The 21,433-nt window shown below is 36.6% G+C and overlaps 1 long non-coding RNA gene across 1 annotated transcript in view; it reads right to left on the bottom strand.

The window, feature by feature from the left end:
• LOC126369559 (uncharacterized) overlaps positions 1-21,433 on the bottom strand; it is a 118,813-nt gene that overhangs the window by 54,810 nt on the left and 42,570 nt on the right. The gene's annotated exons all lie outside the window — the stretch shown is intronic.

Below are 21,433 nucleotides of genomic sequence, written 5' to 3' on the forward strand. Positions count from 1 at the left end.
AACCGATTCAATGAATATAATAAAAGTAGTCGACAGCATAATTTCATTTTGAGTCATACCTATCCATTATATTATCTCCAAAACTTGTTAAAATATCCCTCTATTTTCTTTATGATACAAAACATATTCAAATGCCCTAGCACCTTTCCTTTTAATTTGCATAAATCAACCTTTTCTTGCGATTCACTCGCAAACCCAATTTAAGGCCCTAAAAAACACAGCAAGATTTTCTTTCCCTCTTCTATTCAAGCGACTTTAAAAGCTTCGTCGTATTTTTAGAAACAACGTCCCGATGCTTTTAGAGTGTGAAAGTCAAGTAGTGGAAGGTATAGGTAGAGACGCGCGTGCCGAGTGTCAAGAGGGTCGTGGAAGTGATTCTCGTTCACCCGACGTCGTACCCAATACTCGCCTCACGCTTCCCCCACAACCGTTGGCTTCTTAAATCGGTCGGATATTGTGAGAACCAGATACGTATCCATTCAATAAATGTCGTCTGAGACAGAAAATGCTCAAAATTAAATCAGATACAACTCGATGTTTGAAAAGTAATATCAGTATGGTACGTGCAAACCTACGTGGTACGTACGTGTGTGGGTATGTACGGTCACGAGTACTAATATGAATACACTTTGCAACCATGTCACATTAACTTTTTTGACAATTTAAACCGTAAGCCTCATTAAATGACAAATATGATAGTGCGACAGGGTTCTAAAGTGGGTACATGATATTGCTCATGACTGTACCTACTATGGTATCTGTTGAAAGATAGAATCGTCAATAGATGTAGATATGTTATGTTTCTGGCGCGTGCTACTGAAACGGCATTAAAATATTTATTCACAAACCGTAACTCTATAAAATCAATCTAATTAAGGTCTGGATCATTTTGAGTGCTCCTAATGAAAAATTAAAATATTTAACCTGGAAAATTGGTTCTTAAATATTTTTCAGCAGTTTTGTTATAGGTACTTTTTAATAAAGTTTTTTCAACCAATCGGAAGAAGTATGGAGCATAGTCCATATTTTATCTTTATACCTAGGTATAGATAGATAGATAAAATACTTTATTGAGCACAATGGACACAAAATACAGAGATAAGGACAACATATACAGAAAAGCACAACAGGCGGCCTTATTGCTCATGCAACAACAGGAAAATCTACTTCTTCAAAATAAATATGCTCAACCTTTAAGGAGAAATGGTTTGTAAGAAAAGATAAATATCTAAGTACAGGATTGAACTTGACACCCTATTCAAGCAGAGTGCTAATTTAACGTCACCGGACCAGAGTAAAGCTTTTAACGCCCACATAGTGAAAGTAGACCCAAAAAAAACCACTCAGGGCTCATTTGCACGCACCACAAATGAAATCCTTTTAGGGTAAAACCAGGATTTTGCTGTCACTGAAACAAATTATACAATAAAACAAGCAGAATCTCACGACTTCGATGTAACTCATTGTTCAACATAATTTTTCGCGCTTAATGAGTTATTTCTTTTTGGGTTTTTTTTTAAAGGAAATTTAAATGAAGACGATCTTCGCTGTGAATTTTAATCAGTATAATGTCGTAGGAGTCAGAGCTTTGACTTTATTTATTATTTTAGATAAATCTCTAAGGATTTAGAAGGTCGGGTAATATAATTCTGATAAAGTATGTTGTATTTTGAAGGGCTTAATTATACCTGACTTGGCTAAGTTTAATATTTATAGAGAATTTGTAAATCTGAATTCTAGGTTTTTTAAATTATTTTCAATTCTATACTTTTGCGATGGAAAATTCTACTTGATAATAGCTCAGAATAATGAGCTGGATCATCCCTCTCAGTATTCGTTACGATGTCACTTACACCCTGTGTAAGTACATACTGGTAACCATACAAGTGGGTATGGGTTTTAGTAACACCGTAACGTATACTGAGAAGGATGATTCAGACCATGATTCTGAGTTGATATCAAGTGGAATTTCCTGTCGGAAAATTCATGAAAAATTTTTTGTATTATAAATTATTTTCAGTTCCATACTTTTGTGACGGAAAATTCCACTTGATATCAACTTAGAATCATGGTCTGAATCATCCCTCAAAGTTTTCGTTACGATGTCACTAATACCCTGTATATTAGAAGTCGCATCATTCCTCATAAATGCAAATAAATTGAAAATTTTAACTTATGGTTTAAAAAAAACAACGGCCTCTGTGGTCCAGTGGTTTGAGCGTTAGGCTCACGATCCGAAAGTCCCGGATTCAAGTCCCGGTGGGGACATATCACAAAAATCAGTTTGTGATCCCTAGTTTGGACATTACAGGCTGATCAACTGATTGTCCGAAATTAAGATGATCTGAGCTTCGGAAGGCACGTTTAGCTGTTGGTCCCGGTTACTACCGGTCTTTGGCGGCTCAATAGTAACCCTCAATCCATCTCACAACCCACAGGATAGAAGGAGGTGGTTAAAAACTTGGAATTTGCAAGATCTGGATGGATATTTACTACCTGTAAATTTTTGGACTTTTACGACTTACGACATATTTGCTCTTTTGAATTTATTAGGAACGATGCGCGCCTGATTTATATATTATAATATTTGTACGTATAAACCCGTACTGTACGTACCTTGGGTTTATCTGACACATAAAGATAAGCTAAGACTGACCCTGATTACATATTTATGTCTATTTTATGAGTGTATGGTATTTGAGATACATCAGTATTTTATTTGCATAGCTGTGGAGTTTTACAGCATTTTCACTGTAAGCACTAACCGTAACAGTAAAGAAGTTGTAAACTTCTAGGTTTTATAGTACTTTTCATTTCTAGACGATGACTTCAACACTCGTCTGGCGGAAAAGAGAATGGGGTATTTTTGTCTACACTATTCGTACTACACATACATAAGATAAGAGTTATTGTCATTTAATTGATGCATGTTGTGTGTTTATATAAATTTCTATGATTGTAATTCTATTGTATTAAGCGTTATCAAATTGGGCCTGGCCTGTAATGATAATGTGTTTGGATATGTAAATAAATAAATAAAAATAACTTCTACTTAATTGGTTAGTTTCCTAGGTCAAAGATAAATTATGAAATTTTGATTAATAAATAAAGACAGATCTAAATATGGCAAAAACGTTTTGTTTTTTCTGTCTAACTTATTTATGACTTTTATTAAAGAAAAATGTGCGACAATTTATCACGTTTTTCTATGACGTCTCAAGTAGATTTTTTGTGATTTCTTGTTTTGACGTTTAGTAAAAAGTAACTGATTTGACCAGTTGGAAACTAGTCATATTGGCGTATAGAGATCATTGAATTCGCTTTTGTTTCTTCCTCTCTCAACAAACGATTCATGTCCTTTTGACTTCGATTTTGGTATTAAGTACACGTAATTTGATGATAAATCATATTATTATTATGTAATATCCATTTACATTATATAGATGACAGTTAGACTAATTTAGCTTTAATAGCCAATTACATAGGGTACCTAAATCAATTCGCAGTTCCTGCCCTATCTACTTTTACCAGAAGAACAGTTGTCGGTCCAAGAAATGAAGCTTTAACAAGCCTGCCTTTAAACACGGAATCAGGTATCGATGAAAAGTCTATCAAATCAAATCAAATCGAATCAAAAATAATAATAATCAAAAATCAAATCAAATCAAATAAAAAATATCAAATTTTTCATTGACATTCTTGGTTATTACCTGTTTTTTAATGCATTGTTGTAATTATCACTTCGGTATTATGATGTTGTTGTGTTTTTCATAAGCTATATTGATGAACTATCGTGCGACATAATACAAATACTGTAATAATAATTACCCACAAATTCAATTTCATTCTCGTTATTGCACATATTAAACACATTCGGCGGCCTTATTGCTAAAGTAACAACAAGCGTAAGCATGAACATGAATAATTAGGTACGATGATATTCATACGGGGAGCGCGCAGACTGTTTCATGAATAAATAATATACCTAATACCTAAATATATTAAGAAGTTTATGCATTCATTAATTAACTTAGCTTCCATAAATTATTTATTTGAGTCTCAGGACAAAGCGAATGGAAAACTAATTAAACTGAACTCTTAAGTTTGAAAATGTAATAAGTTGCTAAGTTATCTAGGATAATACGTATTTTCTCTAGTACAACATTAAACTTCAAGAACAATGTAAGTAAGTACCTAATACGAGTTTAAAATTCAGCGTGTTCAAAAGTTGATGTCAAAATATTACTTATGCTAGACATGAAGAAGTAGACAACACGTCGACTATTCTGAGAAACCAACACATTTTAACGCTAAGTGTTTGGTTTTTATTTCAAAGCTTTAATATTTGTACCGTTGAAGTCGACTTTTAATTAAGAATATATCAACACATCTATACGCTCACGACTATATTCAGAGAGCTTGTAGAGGCATCCATCGCAAGATTACTCAACCACGGAATACAAGAAAAAGGTCAAGTCTAGGGTCAAGTGAGCGCGAAATGCGCGCCATACAAGTATGAGCATTACTTCAACTTTACACTTTAATCCTGGAGCTTCGCGATAGTATAATATGAAAAGATCGTCTTGTGCATTATGACCTGCAGGGCAAAGAATCGAATATTGACTGTCATGCAAGGAGATCCCTCCTTATCACAGTAAAGCTACAAACCTTAGTATGAACGGCTATTTGATTTATCAAGAAAAGTAATGATAAAATTGCAGCCTATCACATAAAATATACATTGCCGGTAAAGTGGCTATGGGATTTGACAAGCAGTAGAGCTATCGTAGTTATCTGTTTGCAGCCGGGCCTGCATGACAACCGCGTCGCGCGCGGCACGAATTATATCGAGGCCTTCGACTAATAGCCGTTTGACGGTAAATAGCATTCGTATCGTTTATTGGTCGAAGCGCTCAATATAATTCGCGCGGTTCTCATGCAGACCTGGCAGGAGTACGTAGTAGTAAAAGAGAGTGGGGTTGTACAAAATGCGTGTTAGGGCCTTTCCAACCTCTTTCTTCTATTCCGCGTACCCAACACACGCTTGACAGTTTGCTGTCTTCGAATAAGTCAGAGTATATTATAAATTATTTAAGCGACTTCGCTGTAATGATCATGATTTATACCTATATCTCGCGAAAGTCGTTAAAAATGTGGCGAACCACAGTAATGTGTAAACTTTGACCTAGAAACTCGAAATCACCCATGTAAGTAGGCCGTTGCGAGAACTCTCAGTGGAAATTATTTCGGGTGTCCTGTCCTGTGTTGAAAACTTCTCCAGTTTTGGACGCATTATCTAGAGGAAACACTAAGATAACGCGAGCCGAATACGCACTAGCCCTAGAATTTATTGTAGACAATTTTGTATCAACTTTTTTCTGTGGAAGTTTCTCCAGAGATAAATTGTGTAATGAAGTCAGGTTTGTCACGTATCCTGTGTTGTTTTGTACGATAAATTGGAGTGATAGGTAGGTAAAACTTTATTACTACAGGTAGACCTACACCAACTCAGAGTTGTAATTATACCGCTTTTGAGTTTGAAAACTTTATCAAATTCTCTTAGGTAAGTTCGTGCCCTTTGTAACAACTGTATAAATCCATGTAGATAAGTATCAATAGAATGGACATAATAGTGCAGTTATTTAGTAAAGCTTCGGCTTCGGTAGGTATAGATAGTATAATATAATGGAGATTGTCCCGATGACGAAGTATAATGAGAGTTACTTCCGCATAGGTATGTGCGTGCATGCAATTCAAACATGGACAAACTTATTTAAATAAATTCCGACCATAATTTATAAAGCGATGATGATCATTTAATGCCAAAGTAATTAAGAGACAACTTGTAGCCATTTTTGATACAAACTGTATATGGCTATATAGATCGGGTATTTTTATTGTTAGACGAAACGCGTGTATGCGTTTATGAGTAAAAATTAGGGTGTTTTTCAACCAGAGGTGTACTATGCGTCAATGTTGCGAAGATGTGAAAGCTATTACGAAACTATGTGACCGCTTCGACTGATGTTAAGTTACGGAGCGGGGCGAGTAAGATGTGCTATAAAACGCGGGCCTACCAGGGATGTGATGTTCCCGGGAATGTACGTAAAGTAGGAATGTTACCGTTGTAAAAACTCTAAGGACACTAACTGCTTTTTTTTGGAATTGTTTTTCTTGTACTCTGGTCTTGTCTGCTTAAAGGTTAGGTAATGAAGCTCTTTTTAGATAATTTCTGCGGCTTTTTACTGCCAGGAACGTTCCCCAAGTCGGAACATTCCTGAGAACGGCACATCACCGGGGCGTACCGTAGAAAGAAAGAAAGAAAAAATATTTATTCGACATACTTATTGTTTTCACATATTGAAACAAAATAATACAATTATGAATGTATGCCGAAACGGTTCCATCTCAGCATATTGTCATAGCCTAGACTATGACGCCGATTTTCAGTTGGAACCGGTAAGGAACCGTAGGTACTTTACTCTTGACATACTTAGCTACATCACTCGCGACCATCTAATAGCATGCTTATATTGCATGCTATTAGATGGTCGCGAGAGAGAAATACCATGTAAAAAGAAAGCGTTGTTGAATCCCTTTTTTTTCATCAGTGCTATGCTATATAGACCAATGAATATTATTGATGGGTATCAAACCCATCCATAACAAAGCAGCATAGCACATCTCTCGTGGAAAAGCACCTCTTCAAACTTAAAGATACCTACTACATCACGACCTGCTTTCAGTATTCATGCACGAAACTTCAATAACTAGACGACCATGAATCGGTGTGTTTAATTAATGTAGTTTAATAGTGAAATTTCCTGTATAATAATGTAAGATTATTATGACTATAAGGATATACATATATGTTACTGTTTATTTAGCTGTTATGTTTGTGGTCAGAATTATCCCTCAAGTTTTAGTTGCGATGTCACTATAACACCCTGTGTACTTTTCTTTTGTTTTTCACATCGTGAGGAAATCCACCCACAAAAAGGCATTTTCGGAGGTATGTGACCTAACCTGTATCGGACTGGTTTTCCTTTCGCGGGTTGGAAGGTCAGACAGGCAGTCGCTTCTGTGAAAAAAACCGGACCTGTCAAATCTTCAGGTTAGGTAAGCGGACCCCGTGAAAAACGGGATAATGCTAGGGACGGGATGATGATGATGATACTTTTTTCTTGTTTTTGTGCCTTCCCACTGTTATTGACCTCTCACACCATGCGGGGTTGGCTGGAAGAGATCTCTTTTAGAGGTAAGTCTACCTTTTGTACCTATTTTTTTGTCATTAATTTGTATTAAGGTGTAAAATAAAGAGTAATAGTAGTAGAATAATATTATTATTATGTTTAAGCCGAAAAATAGAGCTTACTTAATTGACTCACAAACTTACATAATTAATATACACGGCCTAATGCAGAAGCGGACTGATTTTGTGAAATCTTCTTTTGTTGTCGTTTTAAAAAATAATATTAATAAGTACAGCACAATTCCTTTTACTGAGTATATTTATGAATCTTTTGATGAACAGATAGAGTAGCGAGTTAATAATTATTAATTATAGTTATTTACAGGCAAGATGTGTTGCATTTGATACCCATTTATAGGTGGAACACATTTTTTTTTATTTTTGTACATTAGGTAGGTATACCTAGTATAGGAATTTATCTTAAATTTATTATTTTGATCTACCTGCATTCCAAATTCTCTTTAAAGGATTTTTCTATCTTTAACAAATTGTTTTTGGATTGCCTTCATCAATTCAATTTCACGGCAGATAACTTGCATTGCACATTACTGCTCCATCACCATTAGTCTTCATCGGAGGTAACGTAAATATTTCAAACAAGTAGCTCATTCGTTTGGGCTAAATATAGAGTGCTGACAGTGGCGGCATTAGGGCCGTGCGATCAAAAAATAACCAAGACGGTATCACCCTGGCTGGCAGCCCCGGATCTACAGGGGAGTTACTGGATTGGGCACACCTACCCTGTGAATTAGACCTCTTCGCCACAAAAAACTCATTTTTTTTTTCATTTCATTTCAAATTTAATGGGTGGCCGGCGTAAACGACATTTGTAAAAGATTTAATTAAGTAAGTATACTTCGGTGGCCGTAAACTAATCAAAAAACAAGCGGCCAAGTGTGAGTCGGACTCGCCCATGAAGGGTTCCGTAACAGCAAGTAACATAATTATACAAGTTATTTTTTAGTTCGTAGTAACTTTTGATGTTTTAACTATGAAAGTAAATTACGGTTTACGATTTATGATGTATTAAAAAAAAACTACTTACTAGATCTGGTTCAAACCAATTTTCGTTGGTGGTTTGTATGCTAATCTACATCATATATTTTTTTTAGTTTTATCCTCCTCTTATTTTAGAAGTTACGGGGGGGGGGGGGGCACACACATTTTACCACTTTGGAAGTGTCTCTCGCGCAAACTATTCAGTTTAGAAAAAAATGATATTAGAAACCTCAATACCATTTTGGAAGACCTATCCATAGATACCCCACACGTATGGGTTTGATGGAAAAAATGTTTTTTGAGTTTCAGTTCTATGTATGGGGACCCCCAAAATTCCGTTTTTTGCCATTAGGCTACGGAACTCTAAAAACTGTATTTTGAAGGGCGCCACTGTGAGCTCTCGCACCACCTAAATATTTTGCTACGGCTGCCACTGAGTGCTGATTGACAGCGCTATCCGGGGCTGTCTGGGATGATGTTTCATGGGGTATAAGGTAGAGTAATGACTGCCAGTACAAATCGAAACAACTCTTGAGTTAATTAATGAAAGTAACTCTGAGGAGCTATTAGTTAGTAATGAAAGTAACTCTTTAGAGTTACTTGGCCTGACAAATGGGCAGTGCTTCTTCTATCATGTGGGTTATGAGGTGGATGACCAACTTCAGGTTGGTGGTGGTGTCAGGGTTATTATTGAGTACTTATACTACGTGACCTTGTGTTGTCTGGAAGAGATGACTTTATAGGAAGACTAGCGTCTTCCTTGAAGTGTAGGTACCTGTCTAATAAACAAAAGACAAAAGCGTGTTAAATGTATTATACTCTATACTTATAAACAATACATACTTACATATAAACAATAGCATATACATCAAGACATCTTCTCAATAAGAATTATAAAAAAAGCAATATAATTTATATGTCTTTGTCACACCTACAGCAAAAGCGTGTCTATTTCCTGGAAATGTCAAACATGTCTCATAATTGTATAGAAAAGTGGAATGGTAATGGTTCATGATTTCTGATATGTCATGCAGGTACGTCTTTTAACGTAAATAAGGTTTCCTCATACATGACGCAACGTTTTCATTTGCCTTGGTTAGTTAATTAAACCAAAGTACTGAGTGACTACGACAGCGTAAGCGTATATTACGAAAACAATACCCAAAAAAACAGGTATTTGAACAAAATGGCTCCTAGTACTTATAACATTAATACTATTTTGTTGTGACATGGTTTGGGACACTTTGTACTTACATGTGTTGGCCTGTAAGCTTGAAAGCTTCAGTAATATAAAATTTATTATGTACTTTAAAATACAGAAAGCGGCCTTCAATTTGTTTACGAATAATTTCTCATCTGTCTCCAAATAGGGATTATACTCGGGATTTCGGCATGACTTTATGCAAATACGTTTATGCCTGTTTATGTGTACACATTACTTCCATGCACTTTCGCACTCACCAAATAAAGTAACTCCATAGAAATTTCCCTCCTACGGATGGTAATGCAATAAGTAAGATTGTAGCTGCAGAGTGGTGTTTTGTAGCGGTGTACGTGTTTTTGCTTTTCCGGTAACTTTTATTACGGTGCTTTGATATGCCGAAGTTAATATTGATTTTGCTTCTCGACTTGTATGAGAAAAGGTTAAGTTAACAGCCTCCGTGGTCTAGTGGTTAGAGCGTTAGGCTCACGATCTGGAGGTCCGGGTTCGATTCCCGATGGGGTCATTGTCGAAATCACTTTGTGAGACTGTCCTTTGTTTGGCAAGGACTTTTCAGGCTTGAATCACCTGATTGTCCGAAAAAGTAAGATGATTCCGTGCTTCGGAGGGCACGTTAAGCCGTTGGTCCCGGCTATTAGCCGTAAAAACACCTCCACCAACCCGCATTGGAGCAGCGTGGTGGAGTATGCTCCATACCCCCTCCGGTTGATTGAGGGGAGGCCTGTGCCCAGCAGTGGGACGTATATAGGCAGTTTATGTTATTATAGGTAAGTTTGTAGACTGCTGTAAAATAAGAGTATTATTGATTTATTCGGCATACCTGACATGGTAGAGAAAGAGAGGTAAGTATACGTTAGTCAAATCTGTTATTTTTCACTAAACGTCAAAACAAAGAATTACCATGGGATTTGTATTAAAAAGCAACCTGTGATGTCATAGAAAAACGTGACAAAATGACGCATAATATATTATTACATTTTTCTTTTTTAAATTTCATAAATAAGTAAAATAGAAAAAAGAAAATGTTTTTTGTCACCGTTAGATCTGTCTTTATTTAGCAATCAGAATTACATAATTTATCTTTAATCTTGGAAACTGTCCAATATTGGCCCCAATTCCTGCAGACACCGCCTAATTTTATTTTAAGTTATATCCGTCATTTTCATATCCGTCGAAAAGGAAAGGGACGGATGATTCACAGCTCTTAATTTTAGGAAGAATGAGTAAATGAATGAATAACCCGGGCGAATCAAAAGGTACGTCGCTGGTATGCAATCCGTTTGACGTGCTATCTACTTAACTGTGTCGGGTTATTGACGGATGTAAAATTTTTAGACGGTTGGTTTAGATTTGTGCTTAAAATTGACGTGTGTTCCATAAATTTTATGCTTGTCGATTATCCGTCCCTTTCCTTTTCGGCGGATAAGAAAATGACAGATATAACTTAAAATAAAATTAGATGGTATTTACAGGAATTAGCACCATTGTCTGTTTAATGATTGTGTTGTTGACACGTGTATATCCTAAAGGCTGCCTATTTGAAAACGTTTTCTTAGAGGAACTTTTATATTTATAGCGCTTCAACTTGGAACGATTCACTTCCCTCTTGCTTCAATGCGAGCTCTGTACCGGCATGCGTACAAATCAAGTTCATTCAAATATGGAAGCAAATAAAAAAAAGTTACACATAATATAAAAGGGCGTTATTGCACTCTTTGTGCAAAACTTTTGAAGAATAATTTTACCTCTACAACTAAGTATTTGCCACTCGTGGTGACTCAATTACAGAGTATTTATTTAGGGACAGGAAGGAAAGCATTTTTTGAGGGAAGATACTCCTGATAATTGTGATCGGATTTCTATTCAGTTTATCCAATCTTCAAATCTCTTAAATCACACTTGTTGAGTTAGGTAATTGTAAGAATAAGAATAGGTACACGTGGTTGATGGAATAAAGCGACCAAATTCTAAGAAAAATAACAGAAACGTAGCCTGACAGGTGGTTGTCAATTTAATGCTGTCGGGTTAAACGTCAACGTAAAAAAAATAGAAAGAAGAAAAATAAAAATTGGACGCCACATTAACAAACTTAAATTTACTTAAGAACAAAAAGACAAATAGTAAATAGACATATATCAATTACCTAAACCCTAGTGGGTCGATAGCGATAAGCGCTGATTGAGGGAAATCGTCGACCACGTCGGCGGGGTCGGTATCGGGGTCCTGAAGTGTTTGGTGTCGCGAGCTGATTCGCTGTCTCTATGGCTAGAGTAATCGGGTCGTCTGAATTGTCACATCGGAAAACTACACATTGTGGAGGGCTCCCAAAATAAAAAGGATTGTTAAAGATTTCTGCTTAATTGACGTGCAATTAATACATTTTTAGCCTGTCTATTGTCGACTTGTCCCTGTCTTTTTCGGCGGAAAGAAATGACAGATTTAACTAAAAATTAAATTAGATGGTGTGTACTAGAATCATTACCAATTTTATCTGTCTAAACTAATGTAGTCCTTTCGGCTCTGAAGAAGCTGTTGCTGGCCTTCAACAGCATTTAGGTGGCTACTTCTCAATACACTGGAAACAATATAATGGTCTTCTAGGGCTCTAACACTAAGGTCCTGAGACCCGAGGAGGCAATACTAGTTATAAAAAATGGAATAACATGTAAAACGTAATTAGTATAACTGTTAATGAATGTTTTAACGCTAAGCTAAAACTATTTTTTGTTGCTTTATCTTTTTTAAAGTTAAAAAGCTGGTAAATTATCTACTCGTATAAAACGTTTTTCATTTTAAATCTCTAACTTCTATTGTTTAGTGTAGTACTTTTGCAGGTCAGTGTATATTTAAGCGTACTAAGAAAAATTACAATAGAACTTAATGTCTAAAAGCTTTCATACTCTACGCCGAGGATTATTATTGTGGGAATTATATTTACTGTTTCAGTGTGATATTTTATTTTAAATTATTCTCATTACTCTTTCGTAACTTGAATCTCATTATCTCGCGGAGACGGTGTCTGTTATTTTTTAATCGTGAGAGTTGAAAGCGTGCACCAGACAAGCATAATCTTGCCTCGCGGCGCACCGAAGTTTATTCTTACGTTTTTAGCGGAAAGAACAGAACAGCACTACTCAAGTATATCAAAACAATTTTATGCGCAAGCACCGGCGCCCGACAGAGGAATGCCAAATAACAGATCGGGATTGGTCGCAAATCCGAGGTTATTTCATATATGGAAAAATACCACCAAAATGTTTTTTGAGACAAATTTTGATCGAGTTCATGTGTTTTCAAATGTTGTATTTTTACGTTTTTACTTGATTGTTTGCATTCTAATATTGTATTGCTTTTAGATAATGTATTTGATGTTGATATCGTAGGGTGGTATTAATAAACTAATCTCAGCTGAGACTGTCCTCAAGATCATGCTCAAGTCCTTGTTTTTATATAAGAACTGTCACATTGACATGATCTTGAGGGCAGTCTCGAAGCTGAGATTAGTTTATTAATACCACCCGTACTGATCTAATTATTTGTATACTAAAATACCTTCCAATGACTCTTTGGGGACGGAAATTATATATCAAAACATGGTTCATAGTTGAGACAGGCCACCAAATTCGAATTACGAGGCGAAGAAAATATTATTATTTATACAAATTGAACAAAAAATGGATATTGCCCTAACACAATCAAGTGCTGTAGTTAACAAAACAATATTAGAATGATAGCATAATTTTACACCTTGATTCTCGACGCGGACAAGTAAAATTGTGTGTTGGGATATTTAGCCTTATAGCGTATCCGTGTAGGTATACTTTTAATATGTGACTGGTCACATAAAAACCTTTTTTAATTTTAGGTGTTTACCATATACTTTATCCATTTGTTAATGTTTGGATCGCAAATTGACATCGCGTGGATAACCTTGAAGAACCCTATAATAATCGAGAAAATATTTTCGACCATTGGCTTGGCGAAGGAAAAACCTACTTTTCCTTCGCTTTGTGCTTCTGACGCGTCATAACGAGATGTTTTTAGTAAAATCAACAAGGCAGTAAATTCTGGGACAAATCAAAGGGTTTAGTAGCTTGTGCCTTTACACTCCGATTTCTATCTTTACATTCTAAATTGATATCTGAATGATAATTATTGTAGTATTCCTTTTCGCATACTTTGGATGCTCCAGCCTACTGTCGAAACCATAACAACATACCCATTCCGCTCGAATAATATCATCATCATTTTCAGGATAGGTTAAAGGACGCTGTGCGTGATGATGAATCATAACTTTTTTAGGAAAAATATTTTAAAAAATTAATCGACCCTAGTGAGTCGATAGCGATAAGCGTTGATTGAGGGAAATCGTCGACCACGTCGGCGGGGTCGGTATCGGGGTCCTGAAGTGTTTGGTGTCGCGAGCTGATTGGCTGCCTCTATGGCTAGAGTAATCGGGTCGTCGGAATCGTATATTACGTCCTACGGACGCAATACTTTTCAGTACCGTCCCTAAGCGGGATGTATTCGGAAGCCGCAACTACCAGGGGATTTGGATGGTGCGGAGCAGAATCGAAAAATCGTTTTGAAGCTAATTTGAGCCATTGGAGAATGGTTGGCAGAATGAATCATGCCGATATAGAGTATTATACGAATAAATATTATCACCCGAAATCTTTTTTACGTCATCTATAGTCATACAATAGAACCTTAGTCAATGGCGTAAGAAATACATCACAGAAAATCGGCGCAGATGTTGATTTATCGCAACGTCCGATTGAATGATGAAAAACGATTATTTTCATCTTACGCAGAGTGTAGGTAAGGAAAACATTTCTGAAACCTGTGCCGAAGACAATACACTGCTTTGTTATTGGAACAATAAATAAAATTTTCTGATTCTTTTAAAAATGTAGGTCGTTACTATATTGTGTTATTTTGTGGCTTTACGCCTTTACGCATTAATTTATTATTTTGCGGAGGTCGTAATACTACTTAACACTTATTGCTATTCAATTAAAACACATAATAGTTAAGGGGTTTTTACTGTGTTACATCAGTATACGAGACTCTCGACATTTCAACACTGTTGCAAGTGATTTGATCACGGGAAAATCATCCTGTGATGCGGACGTCAATAAAATATTAGCGACTAGTGATAATAAACTGATCCAAGAGAAACACTATTTATACAGCTTGCGTTTTACAAAATTTTTAACGGCCTTCGTGGTCCAGTGGTTGAGCGTGGGGCTTACGATCCGGAGGTCCCGAGTTCGAATCCCGGCGGGGACATATCACAAAATTCACATTATGATCCCTAGTTTGGTTAGGACATTACAGCCTGTAATAAAGCCTGTAAGGGATAGGGATCATTTCACCTGACTATCAGGTGATAGTTCGAATGTAAGACGATCCGTACTTCGGAAGGCAAGTTAAGCTAAGCCGGGACTAATCCCGGTTACTATTTACTGATGTAAGTAAGTAGTAATTACATAAGCGATGTCAGGGGCCTTTGGCGGCTCAATAGTAACCCTGACACCAGGATTGATGAGGTTGGTCATCCACCTCACAACCCACACGATAGAAGAAGAAGAAGACTAGATTTTTGCCATCGATTTCATTACTGCTTTGCCCGAATTATAAAATTAATCTTGTGTATTCAAACCGCACAAGATACACAATAGAATTCATCCACTAAGACAAACACAACAGAGCCCAACCGATATTTTATTTAGAATAAATATTTGTCTTGAAGGAATTTAAATCGAAATCCAGGAACATATTGAAGAGTTCAATAAATATGGAAATAAAAAGACCTTCGATATTTTTCCCTGTACAGAAACGTCATACATTATACAGGATGGTTCAAAATAAAATGAAATACGGGCTCATTGGTATTAGTAACACCCCCATGTATGCTCAGCGATTATTTACGATTTAGGAGATATTACGATTTGGGAGGACTTAACTTTTGTATGACTTAAATTAGGAACTTTACGACATAATTATTAGGGAGTAAGCCCCCGAAGCCGAAACCGTGGAAGCCATGGTAGCCCAGTTGGTAGAACGTTTGCCTCTCACTCTGAGGTTGCCGGTTCGAATCCAGCACAGGCCTACACTAATGATTGTCGAATTTGTTTTCAAATTCATTTTTGGATCACAAAATTAAATGATTATTATCACGTGCTCAGCGGTGAACGAAAAATCGTAAGGAAACGCACGTTCCCGAGAAATGCATTTTCAGAGGTATTTACCTAAGCTGTACTGGGCTGGATTTCCTTTGGAGGGTTGGAAAGTCAGACAGGCAGTCGCTTCTGTAAGCAACCGGACCTTTCAAATCTTCAGGTTAGGTAAGCGGACCCTGTGAAAAACGGCGTAATGCTAGGGAGATGATCATGTTGACTACATATTAGGGACGTAACTATTAGTTAAAAACCTCATTAAGCCTGTTGTCAAGGTTACGCTCGTAACGAATTTTGTAAGTAATAACCAGGGCCAAAGGCTTATCGTGCCTCCCGAAAAACGGATCATCTTACTTTCAGGGTGATCGTCTGCTCAGCCTGTAATGTATTAACAAAATTAGGGATTGCAAAGTGATTTCCAACAACAACAAGTTGTTTTCGAGAACAACTGAGCGAAGTGAACGTACATGAAATCTCCAAGAAGGTATAGGTTAAAGAAAGTTCGGCGCCCGAAGGACGTAATATACGATCGGCGGCCAATCAGCTCGCAAACAAAACACTTCAGAACCCGGATACCGAGTCCATCGGCGTGGTCAACGATTTCCCTCATTCAGCGCTTATCGTCTACCTATACACATTATCCTCTCAGACGACGCCCTGAGCCGAGTTTCGCGCCCAACTGGGCACCCTCAGGCCTGTTGTCTTAAATGTTGTACCAGCTGAGAGCCCTCAGCGCTCCCCATATGTCCGGCCAAGTAGTTAATGCAATTTTTGACAAATCTATAATAAGTCACGTCAAAAAAAGGTAAAGAAAGTCACCCAAGCAAAGCCGGGTCGAGCCGCCTGTGAAATATAGAATAAGTAATATTAATTAGTATAACGAGGACCGAACACAACATAGGGTCGTAATTTCAGCAATTTCTTACACAAAGGAACCGATTTACGCCTCGTTACCGATGACCTCACGGATATGACAAGTCTGTATGATGATCTTAAAATATGAAATGAATTGTGAAAAGTATAACGAGTTATTAAACTAGGATCAGAAATTAAAGCCAGTTTTCCGAAAAAATACATTTAAAAGTACAATATAATATCATGTTTATTTCCCTTTGGGGTAGGCAGAGACCACAGGATTCCACTTACTACTACTATCCTGGTATTACCACTTTTACTTCTTCCACTCTCATGGATTTTTTAACCCAATGCTTGCCACGAAAACTGAAAAAGCGGAACTTACGAGTACTCGCGGCAAATCAATAACAGATAATTCATTAATACTTATAAATATAAGAAATGTTTTATGAACTTATTAAATTATTAATTAAATTATTTAACCTGAGGTGAGTGTAACCGACCAATTTAGCTTGAAGGCCAACATAAATATTTATGAACTTATAACTACGTACGTCTGAAGTTATTAATAGGTTATTTTAGGTGCTGTTGCTGGGACCTTTATCGCGGACTCAAATACACATTCTTTCCTAATAAACTCAAACACATAGTGATAAAAACACCGATCATCTATTTATAAAAAACAAATGTTTATTTAGGTAGCTCAGTTATTGAATTTGCTATTAGCTATAAATACCCGTGGATATTCGATCTTTATGGGTATCCGAAAACCGTTTGGTACGCCTACGATTTTTTGATATCAACCAAAAGGCCCGCGAATACGAAAAGTCATTACATTTCCGACTAGTATCCGCTAAGTTTGGGGAAAATGCAAAAGTAAAGGTAATCGAGGGCTGCCTCAGAGAAAAACTTGAGACCACATTTAAGTTCAAGTAGAAAGGTAAGGTAAGTCTTTTGCGAAGTTTAATAAAATTGCTCTAATAAACATTTTCGGTGAGGGAAAAGCTCATGAGAACACCACAATATGGTCGGGATTGATTTCAATCACATAAGTTTTGTTACCTCCTTTTGACCTCCGTGGTCCAGTGGTTGAGCATTGGGTTCACGATCCGGAGGTCGCGGGTTCGAATCCTGGTGGGGAAATATCACAAAAAATACTTTGTGATCCCTAGTTTGGTTAGGACATTACAGGCTGATCACCTGATTGTCCGAAAGTAAGATGTTCAGTGCTTCGGAAGGCACGTTAAGCCATTGGTCCCGGTTCCTACTTACTGATGGAAGTTAGTAGTCGTTACATGAGTCATGTCGGGGGCCCTTGGCGGCTCAATAGTAACCCTGACACCAGGGTTGATGGGGTTGGTAATCCACCTCACAACCCACACGATACAAGCAGCTGTTATAACAGCTGCCTCCATAATAGGTAACATTTTAAAGTAAATCAGTTTCAACGTTTAGATGTGAACAATATGACATTAATAAATAAGTGTGCTTATGACCCACTATTGATTAGGTAGGACAGGTCTTTGATTATCAATTTTAGTGAGTGGAAGTAGCTATTGCTTATCATTTTGTTACAAAGTGGGTTCTTATTCTTAGAGATGTTTGGGCGACTAAGTAATATACAGGGTGTTAGTGACACCGTAACGAATACTGAGGGGAATGATTCGGACCATGATACTGAGTTGATATCAAGTGGAATTTCCTGTCGGAAAACTATTGAAAATTTTAGTGTTTTATTTATATTTTGTTTTCAGCTCCATACTTTTGCGACGGAAAATTCCATTTGATATTAACTCAGAATCCTGGTCTGAATCATCCCTCAAATTTTTCGTTACGATGTCACGAACACCCTGTATATGTACGTACGACTAACAATACGCGTTATAGTTATTGGGGTGAGTAGAGCACTAGAGCAATGAGTGGTTGGGTAAGATACTTATAGTCGCTCTCTGTTTTTTAAATTTTCTTTGCTCGTTAGTAGGTTAAAACTGTCTGAACTCGGCTTTACGCCTACGACTATTAACATTTGTCAATAGCTGGAAACGACAGTTTTACGAGCTTTCCGAAACAAGAGGAAGATCAAAATTGATGTTACTAAACGGCCAGTCATCAGCTGTAAGCCATAAATTGTTAGAATTTGTCGATCGTGACAAAACAAACGTACTTTATATAGACGGGTTAGCTTGCAGAGCACGAAATGTTTCGTTCGTCTGTTACTAGAGAAATAGAGAAGCCTTTATTAGTAAATCCCCGTAGAAACAGCATGTCATTCAAGGGTCGTGGGTTACTAAGGCGCCAGGGTGTAATTTTTCATAATTTGTATCATAATATGGTTGTGGTTTTGCGCTTCAAGTTATTTGAAGAATACAGTGACGGCGGCGGCCGCTGGATACATTATCAATATTCATATTCGACTTACGCCAAATAGTTATGACTATAAATGAAATTCATCTTGAAAATACATATATACTAGCCCCGATTCTGACAGACACCTACTAATTTTATTTTAACTTATATCCGTCATTTTCTTCTCCGCCGAAAAGGAAAGAGACGGATGATCGACCACTGGTAATTTTAAAATGAATGAATAACCCGGAATGAAATAGGAATTTAGCTCGTATGCAACCCATTTGACGTGTGCTGTCAACTTAATTCTGTCGGGTAATTGACAAATATAACATTTTAGGAGGGTCTTTAAAATTTCTGTCTAAAATTGTTGTGTGTTCCATAATTGTGTGTGTGTGTGTGTGTGGTAATAGGTAATTAGTAGTGCTACGGTAACCATAAAATCCATATCAGGTATAAATTTAACGACGCTGCTGTCAATCTTGCGATAACGTCATTAAGGTCCATTCTATATATGCGTACAGCAAGTAGGTTCGTAGATATTGTAATGTAAATATGAAATGATGTTTTGAAATGTCGTTTGATTTACCTATTGAGTTTATGACGGTGTATTATTATTCTGCCAAGTTAGTTATTTAATTTAAATTAATTAGTACACACATAGGTGTTCGTAAAATATAGATTTACAACAACTTTATAATACCACGTGACATACAAAATAAATAAAGCTTTTTTCTTTTGTGATATGACTTAATGTAGATCTGCTTCTAATGGCAGTCACTATTTGGCCGGAATTTAGTTGAATCGTTCAGGACTGCGCGCGAACTCTCGAGCATGCGTACGAAGAGCGAAGTGCGGTCGGCTCGGCAAAGCCGCCCAAAGTTCACTCGCGAGCCAACGCGGCAAAACCAACTGCTAAATGCGTGAACTTCCCCGCGGAACGTGCGTTATAAAAAGCTTTTAAAACTCTGAATACTACCTCCTACAAGTAGTACATCTAATCTACTGTGTTACTAAAGTGTCATAACAACAAGTGAACCCAATAATCTACGAAAAATACTCTAAATACTAGTGAAAAACAAAACTTCGTGAAAGTTTCGGTTGCCGAAACTGTTATAAAAATTAGTGCTATAAGTTTTTAATCAGTATTGCATAAAATTAATAAAAAGTGGAGCTTAATTGTTCAATTAAAGTATAATTCTATGGTTAAAAGTTTAAATAAGTGTAGTTTATTTGGAAGTTGTAAGCTGATCACAATTCTAGGAACATCGCTTTTTCTGGTACGTAATATTTGAAAGTTATGTATTAATATAATCTGATTGGCATTTGATTTATGACCTGCTTTATAATTCACGTTTTAATATCTATAATTTAATTTTAAAATCTGTCATGAATGTGTTTATTAGCAGATAATAATAATTCAAATTCTTTATTCAGGCAACCAGGCCCATACAATTCATTACATTTAATAAATTATAATTAAATAAATAAATTGCCTTAAAATTAACATACAATGGTTAGTAAGTGGGTATTAAATCTCAAGCAAGACTTCAAGGCATTTCTTTATTCTTTGGAACTTAGATATTTATTTGTAGTTTCTACATCGGCTAGATGTTTGGTTTTCAGACTGAGATCCATTTGAAATGTGGTGTGATTGACGTGGCATATACTAGTCTCTAAATAGAGCAGCCAGAAAAATACATTCACGAAATGTGTTCAATCAAACACAAACAATTCACGTTATTGAAAAATAGCCAGAATTCAGTGTTAGAACAAATTATTTATCAGTGCTTATAAATTAAGATTCGCTTTGGATTTGATTATTTACGTCTCCATACTCTCTATGTTTATAATATTGCTAATAGAGGACGATTCAGCAATTTCAGCACTAAACACATGATATTGGATGACAGACATGTAATTTTTAGAAATATTGTTTGGTTTGCACGTATGCGTCATAGAAAGTCTGGAGCAATCTGAATTTCGTTGTATATGTAAAGGCAGATACACACATAGCGAGGCATGTGCCCCGCGCGCCGTACGCCTCGCTATGTGTTATACATGCACAGCACATGCCTTGGCATAGTTATGCAGAAATACACATGTGTGTGAGGCGTGCGGAGCATGGTGTGTAAGGCTCATGCGTTGCAATGTTTGTATCCGCCTTTGCAAATAAGAATCTGTTGATTGTGGATAAGATATTCTGGCGTTATTTCATCATGTTATTGCTGAGGTCGTTTCACTTGTCTTCAAAGAAAAAATATAGATAATGTCACAAGTCTAGACTGTGAAATATGAAGGAATGTTGGCTCTTATTCATACGGTTTCGTTTTTCTGCCGAGATATATTTTAATGTCGACAAATATCCAGAAGATAACACACAAATAACTAGAAAAATATTAGTTGGATCTGAATAATCAGGGTTCTGTTATTGCAGAACGTCAACCTCTATTTTCCATACAATTAGTTCCGGAATTCGAGTCTAGCCGTCATACCCAGGCGAGGCCATTATATATTCGGATCGGGCCCAGATTAGATCTAGTGTAGTATTGACAATAGGTTCACTAGATAGACGCG

This window comes from Pectinophora gossypiella, chromosome 9 (assembly GCF_024362695.1).
Source record: "Pectinophora gossypiella chromosome 9, ilPecGoss1.1, whole genome shotgun sequence".
In the NCBI taxonomy this organism is placed as follows: domain Eukaryota; kingdom Metazoa; phylum Arthropoda; class Insecta; order Lepidoptera; family Gelechiidae; genus Pectinophora; species Pectinophora gossypiella.